At 44.2% G+C, this 7,310-nt stretch overlaps 1 pseudogene; it reads left to right on the top strand.

Annotated features, from left to right (window-relative positions):
• Nucleotides 1-3,498: 3,498 nt before the first annotated feature.
• LOC119328011 lies at nucleotides 3,499-6,762 on the top strand (annotated as a pseudogene).
• The last annotated feature ends 548 nt before the right edge of the window (nucleotides 6,763-7,310 follow it).

Below are 7,310 nucleotides of genomic sequence, written 5' to 3'. Positions count from 1 at the left end.
CGCACCCCAGGCGAAGGGGAGACTAGAAAACGCCTTTCGTTTTCCCCCCTTCAACAGCCCTAGCCGCCTTCCTTAACAAGCCCTTGCCTCCTTTGCGCTGCCTTCCTCATAGAAGTCGCTGGGTTGACCCTGAAGGCCGAATTCAATGGTAGAGAAGGCTTTAATAAGAATTTGGCCATGAGAGACCTTCTTAAGTATTGGAAAAGAATGGGCCTGCTGATAGAGCTGGGCGGGGAGGCGATACTAGTTATCAGGTCAGAGAGTGTCTGGCTCGTAAGCTGCCCCCCTTTAAAAGGCCAACAAACTATGATCCAAATCCAAGTTACAAAGAGTCTGAGTGTTTTAAACATTTTTCATGGGAGTTTGTGAACAGGCCAACTCGAAATGATGATAAGCCTATGAGTTGTCTCAACACGCCAGACTTTCACTTTGAAACCACAATCCTGGGGATGCTTCAGTTTTAAGTAATTTATGTGAGAACTTGTGTGAATCACCCTAAAATTTTAACCATGTCCTTTAAAGGTCATACCCGAACATCATACAAAGTTTTAAAAAAATAAACTTCATGAGCATATTTAAAAAAAAAATCCAAAACCCATACCATAAATTTAAAATTATTATTATCGTTTGAATTTTCTCACATAGATTGTCTCACTCTCAAGTTTGGACCATAAAACAAAACCCCTCATGTTAGATAACCCCTCACTCTCAACTTGGGATCATAAGACAAAAAAATGTAAAACCACAAATCTAGAAAAAAAATTATGTTTGACATATAGCCATTGCCACTCACAAAGCCTCTACTTTGGCCCAGCCCAAAAGGATGGAGAGCGGCGCCCTTATAATCCCCTCCATCAACAGTGTCCTTCTCCACTCCCTCCACAAAAATCATCTTATCCCCTCCTTCCAGAAAAACCATTTCCCTCTTTGCCTGATACGTTTCAAGCGTATTTATAATTTTTGATTGTTTAATGTCATGTTCATATCATTTTGACATAGTTTCTTCACCAATTTATATTATTTTTTGGACTAGCCTTTTTTTTGAAATAAATTTGGACTAGCCTATTAATTTAGTGCCCAATGTCAATTGCTATTTTCTGCATGATTTGGTTTTTTAGAAGGCATTCCGCCATTTCCAAGCAAGTTAAGCTTGTTCTTGCATGTTGTATTCTTCATAACTAGATCATAGGGTTTGCTCTTGATGAGTTTGTGTCGGATGAGGATGATTTGATGGTTGATGATGTTAACCATGTCCATGGTGTGGATGTACATGAAAATAAAGCTTGGAAGAGCAAAATGTTAAAAGTGTACTGATGCAATATGGGCTAACAGATATAACGCAAGAATCTAAAGAATAAGAATAAGACGACAACGAAAAAGAAGATGGTGAGGATGATGAACTACCCCACCTTCATATCACTGGTGATTTGGTACTGTCATTTGTTTAGTAGATAGAACCAAAACGATGTTAATTTTATATTGCATGTTACAGGGATGTGTAGTGTAATTCGTGGTAATGGTCATCACTAGTGAGAAGGGATGACCAGAACAATAAGCCGTGAGCACCCAAACGCAAGTAATTGCATCTATCTAGGAGGGCCGTTTTGGCTCTGGAGAGCATATGCTCCTAAATGAATAGTAAATTCAAAACAAACAGTAAATAAAATTTAAAAATTATGATTTTTTTTGTGTGGATGTTCATGTTAATCTAACAAGGGTGCTTAAAAATTTCATATGAAACGGGATAATGGTGCTTCGTCGGTGACAAGGAATATTAAATGTAACATTTCACGTTCTGTTTGTTTTTCCGCACAGCTAAAATGCTTAAGTTTTTTCACTAAAAATTTGCAGGTAGTGTTTGGGTGTGACAATGAACAGATATTTTAAAAAAAAAAACACGGGCAGGAGCATATGCTCCTAAGAGCCGAATTTGATTTCTGTATCTTCACAACCTTAACCTTCACGTGCCCAGAGCCTGCATTACCTCAACCATGCTACACTGGGACACTCATGCGAAAGGGGCAAAATCCATAGAAGCGTGCAAACACACCCTAAATAATACTCCCTCCGTAAAGAAATATAAAAACATTTAGATTACTAAAGCAGTGTGATTTAAACACTCTTATATTTCTTTACAAAGGGAGTAGTTGCTAAAAAACACCCTAAATAATTTGGCACTTCATCTAAAAATATGGCACTCTTTTCTCGTGGATAACTTCAATCCATGGATCGGGTGAAGTGCGAACAAGAGTATTACTCCCTCCGTTCCAAAATAGATGACTCAACTTTGTACCAACTTTAGCACAAAGTTGGGTCATCTATTTTGGAACGGAGGGAGTAATTACTATACAAACTGTCAATAATTTATAGTAGTTTGCTACTTTGTTTCTTGTATGTATAGAGCAAAAAAAAATCATCGCCACGGTCGCCACGGCGTTTTCTATGCCACTTCCTGGTCCTCATTCGAATGGCACAAGTGGCCTTTTTCTTGTCTAACCATAAACCATGCAGAAGAGCTGCATGCCATTCATTCATGGAGAGTACACTATCAAAGTCGGCACGACACAAACACCACAACCTGACAAGTACGTGACAACCATTACAAGTATTACAACCATTACAAGTAGCCTGGTGGCCAGTACGTGATTCTCCCCTAACAAATATACCTGCTCGAGTATTGCGGAAGAAAGGAACATATTCTGCAACAAAACCATTCATTCCTAATAATGCAGGAGAAGCCATTGAAAAGCTGCTAAACATGGTAAAAAAATAAATAGGCATTGGGATAGATATCCCCCTAGTTCTTCAAGATAAACAAGACGTGTTCTATCAGAACCGTTTCCTGCCAAGAAAAAAAAGTGTAGCAAGGAAACTGGAAAAGTAGTAAATCTATAAGGTTATGTCAAGGATTTCGATCGCGAAGGATTCAATCGAATGAGCTGCTAGACATTTCGTATTTGTGCATGTGGCATTGGACTCTGGTCCCATGCCTTTTGCTCGTTTAAAGCTATTCTTGAGCATCTGATCCTCGAAGAAGTGAATCTGAAGGGGTTCTTTTCGATTATAAGGAAAAGGACAGAGAGAAAGTTCGAAGCGGAATTCTAGAGTCAAAGAAGCGGCTACTTTTAATAAGATAATAGCAATCTTGACTTACATCAGGTCAAGGCCCCCGTGAAGGAATGCTGATTGAACATCAAGCTAATAAAGAGAGAGTACCATACCCAAGATACTCCATTAAAGGAAAGGTATGCTTGATTGGTTTCTTTGGTCCGTCGTTAAACAGGAACTCAAAAACGGCAATAGCGGTGGAATTATGGAATTTGAATGGATTGAGTACATCAAGATGAAGAAATTCACGTAATAAGCGGTATTCTCAAAATATTCGGTTATGCCTGAAACCTCAGTGCGCATGGCACTGAAAAAGGTACAAAGAACCTGAGATGCAAGTAATGGCTGAATAGCTGGGGAAACACTAAATAAAGACAAGTGTCATCCGGACTTGCTTGCTTGATTGAATTGAGAGATGGAAATGTTTCCTTCGGTCTTGTTTTTCCGAGCATATTCCACTTTTCGGGGTAAGCGGCAAATCATCGAAAGCATGGAAAAGGTTGCCTGGTTTTCAACTTATTTTTATGTAATAGTAACGTTGGCCGGTTTCCAACTTCCACTTCCACTTCTGATTCTCCGCTAACAAACAGAGATACCTGCTCGAGTATTGCAGAAGAAAGGAACATATACGCTATGGAGTCGTGCACCAAAGTGACAGTATGTTTTTTTTACGCGTAAAGTGACAGTATGTGCCGCACTTGTCGTAAAGTTTGGCTATCAAACAAACATACCCGAAATGATTCTGCCGTCCAATCCCTTCACAATCTAGTCAGGAGTTGTCCCTGCACACACAGCCGCGCAGCATAAGTCTGATGTATATATACGGCTGCAGCACACAAGGTTAGGTGCCTGCTTCCTACTCTGCACTTGAAGCATCAGAAGTAACCAGAGCCAAATGATTGCCATGACCATGAGAGCAGCCAACATCTTCATATCCACCTCCTTCCTTTTCATGCTGATCTCAATGCTCTCTCAGCGGATCATGGCAGCAGCTACCTTGCGAGAGGCTTCTCGCCGGTCTCCATCCAGAACGGCACCACCACCGCCATCCTGGTGTCGCCAAGCGGCGCCTTCGCCGCTGGGTTCCACAGGGTGGCCACCAACGCCTTCGCCTTCTCCATCTGGTTCACCGGCTCGTCGGGGAAGACCGTCGCCTGGACGGCCAACCGCGACGGGCCGGTGAATGGCTCGGGGTGGCTCACCTTCAGGAAAGACGGGGGCTTGGCCCTTCTGGACTACAGCGGCACGGCCGTCTGGAGCACCAACACGACCGCGACCCGTGCCAGCCGCGCAGAGCTTCTCGACAGCGGCAACCTTGTCGTCGCGGATCCAGACGGTCGGAGCCTCTGGAGGAGCTTCGACTGGCCGACCAACACGCTTCTGCCATCGCAGCCACTGACTTGGCAGACGAAGCTGGTGTCAGCATCTGCCAGGGGTTTGCTCTATTCAGGGTTCTATACGTTACACTTTGACACTAACAATGAGCTAAATCTCTTCTACAATGGCCCTGAGATTAGTAGCATATATTGGCCCAATCCTTCCAACCAACCTTGGGAAAATCTCAGGACTACTTTCAATAGTAGCCGTTATGCTGTTCTGCAAGAGACAGGCCAGTTTGTATCGAGTGACAGCTTCAAATTTGAAGCTTGTGATCTTGGTGAAAAGGTCATGAGGAGGTTGACTCTAGATTACGACGGCAACCTTAGGCTCTACAGCCTAAACGAGACAACAGGCAATTGGTTGGTCTCTTGGATGGCATTCAGCCGAGTCTGCGATATACATGGACTGTGTGGCAAAAATAGCATCTGCACATACCTACCGAAGCTTGAGTGCTCTTGCCTCAAAGACTTCGAGGTGGTTGATGCAAGCGACTGGAGCAAAGGGTGCAGGCGCAAGTCAAACATAGCAGCCAACTCACACAAACTGAGAAGAAACGAGACAAACATCACGACCACCCAGGATTTCTCATTCAGAAAACTCGCAGACACTGTGTTCTATGGGTATGACCTGGACTTCGCTGATCAGGTGCCGATTCAGTATTGCAGACGCATGTGCCTGGACGAAGTTGATTGCCAAGCTTATGCTTACCATCCGGGAAGAGGTGAATGTTATACGAAGGTGTACCTTTTCAATGGCAGGAACTTGACATATCCATCCACTGACATTTATCTGAAAGTTCCCAAGGGGTTGCTGCATTCGCCAGAAGTGGCTTCTACAGTAACCCATGAATGCAAAGTTCATGAAAAAGAGGTCAACACTTCATCGCCAATGTCCAAGGATAGCTCTTCTAAGTTTGGCTACTTCCTTTCTTCTGCACTAACGCTGCTTTTCATTGAAGTAACTTTAACCATCGTCGGGTGTTGGGTCGTTCACAAATGGGAGAGAAGACCAGATATTACTGATGAAGGTTACAGGATAATGACCAACCAGTTCCGAATATTTAGCTACAAGGAGTTACAGAAGGCAACCAATTGCTTCCAAGAAGAGCTAGGAAGTGGTGGGTCAGGGGCAGTTTACAAGGGAGTCCTTGATGATGAAAGGAAGATCGCAGTGAAGAAGCTAAATGATGTGATCCAAGCAGAGCAGGAGTTCAGGTCTGAGGTAAGCGTCATAGGCAGAATTTATCATATGAACCTGGTCAGAATCTGGGGGTTTTGTGTCAAGAAGACACGCAGGCTCTTGGTTTCTGAATTCATTGAGAATGGTTCTTTAGCCACAGTTCTGTTTGACCATCAGACCATATCTCCTGTGCTCCAATGGAACCAAAGGTATAATATTGCACTTGGGGTGGCAAAAGGACTCGCCTATCTCCACCATGAGTGCCTTGAATGGATAGTGCATTGTGATGTCAAACCAGAGAACATATTGTTAGACAAAGACTTTGAGCCCAGGATTGCAGATTTTGGACTGGTTAAGCTACAAAAGCGAGGATCAAGAGCACTGATGTTGTCAAAGGTACATGGGACCAGAGGATACATTGCACCGGAATGGGCTCTAAATCTTCCAATCACTGGTAAGGCCGATGTTTACAGCTATGGAGTAGTGCTTCTTGAGTTAGTGAAGGGGATTCGGGTCTCCAGTTGGCTGGTTGAGGGTGAGGAGGAGGTGGAAATGGCTGTTAGATGCTCTACTGAAATTCTTAAAGAGAAACTAGCAGGCGAAGACCAGTCATGGCTTCTGGAGTTTGTCGACCACAGACTAGATGGAGAATTCGACCATTCGAAAGCGATAGTAATGCTTAAGATGGCAATATCATGTGTGCAAGAGGAGAGGAGCAGAAGACCGAGCATGAGCCAGGTGGTCGAAACTCTGCTTTCACTTGTGGAATAATGGTCAGTATTGTATTTACTATTTTCACATCTAGCTGAAGTAAGAATAATATTCTGTGATGCTGTAGAAAAATCATTGCAAGCCTTATCCCTGCCATATGTAGCGGCCCTCCGGATTTGTGTCAATACCTAGTTTCTTAAGATGGAGTACTAACTAGAAAGAAGTATTTCAATTTGTCTTTCTGTTTGGATGCTGAACTCAATATAACAGAACACATCTACTTTCAGCTATTTGAAGAAATCTTTGTTCCTAGTGAGGTGAGTTAGATTGATAGCAAACAGAAATGTATCGAATCTAACATAATAGTAGGTTGGATCAACCTATAGTCAGTTTTATTGCCTGATTTATCATGCAGCCACAAGATTAAAGAACAGAATGTAATACGTTACTCACAGCTATAGTATGAATCAAAAGAATCAACAATGACAGGAAGTGTCAAAATAATCACCAGTTCACCGGTGCTTATTGTTGCAATATGCTGCCAATGGACTCGGCAGCGCCACCGAGCAGCACATTGCCTTGTGCGCGGCGTTGAACGGAGCCTCCATCCCCAACCAAGTACTGCGCGGGGTCAAGCACCTTCCCTTCTCCAGCTCCTGTACATAGTCAGCAGCCTGAGCACCTCGAGGTCAGCTCGTTCGCCGCGGAAGCCGGCGGGGAGGGAGGGGATGCGGGAGGAGGCGCCGGTCGGCCGTCGAAGCGCGCCGCCGAGGGGAGCGGGGAGGAGGAGAAGGAGGAGGTGCTGGTCTGGTCGGAGTCTCGGAGAGGAAGGCGAGCGAGGGCGAGGAGGGTCGGGGACGGGAGGAAGGGGGTAGAGGGACGGGCCGAGGAGGCCCGAGAGGTAGTGGTCGGGCAGCGAGCTGTAGAGCGCG

Source organism: Triticum dicoccoides, chromosome 7A (genome assembly GCF_002162155.2).
Source record: "Triticum dicoccoides isolate Atlit2015 ecotype Zavitan chromosome 7A, WEW_v2.0, whole genome shotgun sequence".
Lineage (NCBI taxonomy): Eukaryota > Viridiplantae > Streptophyta > Magnoliopsida > Poales > Poaceae > Triticum > Triticum dicoccoides.
This window is presented reverse-complemented; position numbering and strand designations above follow the sequence as displayed.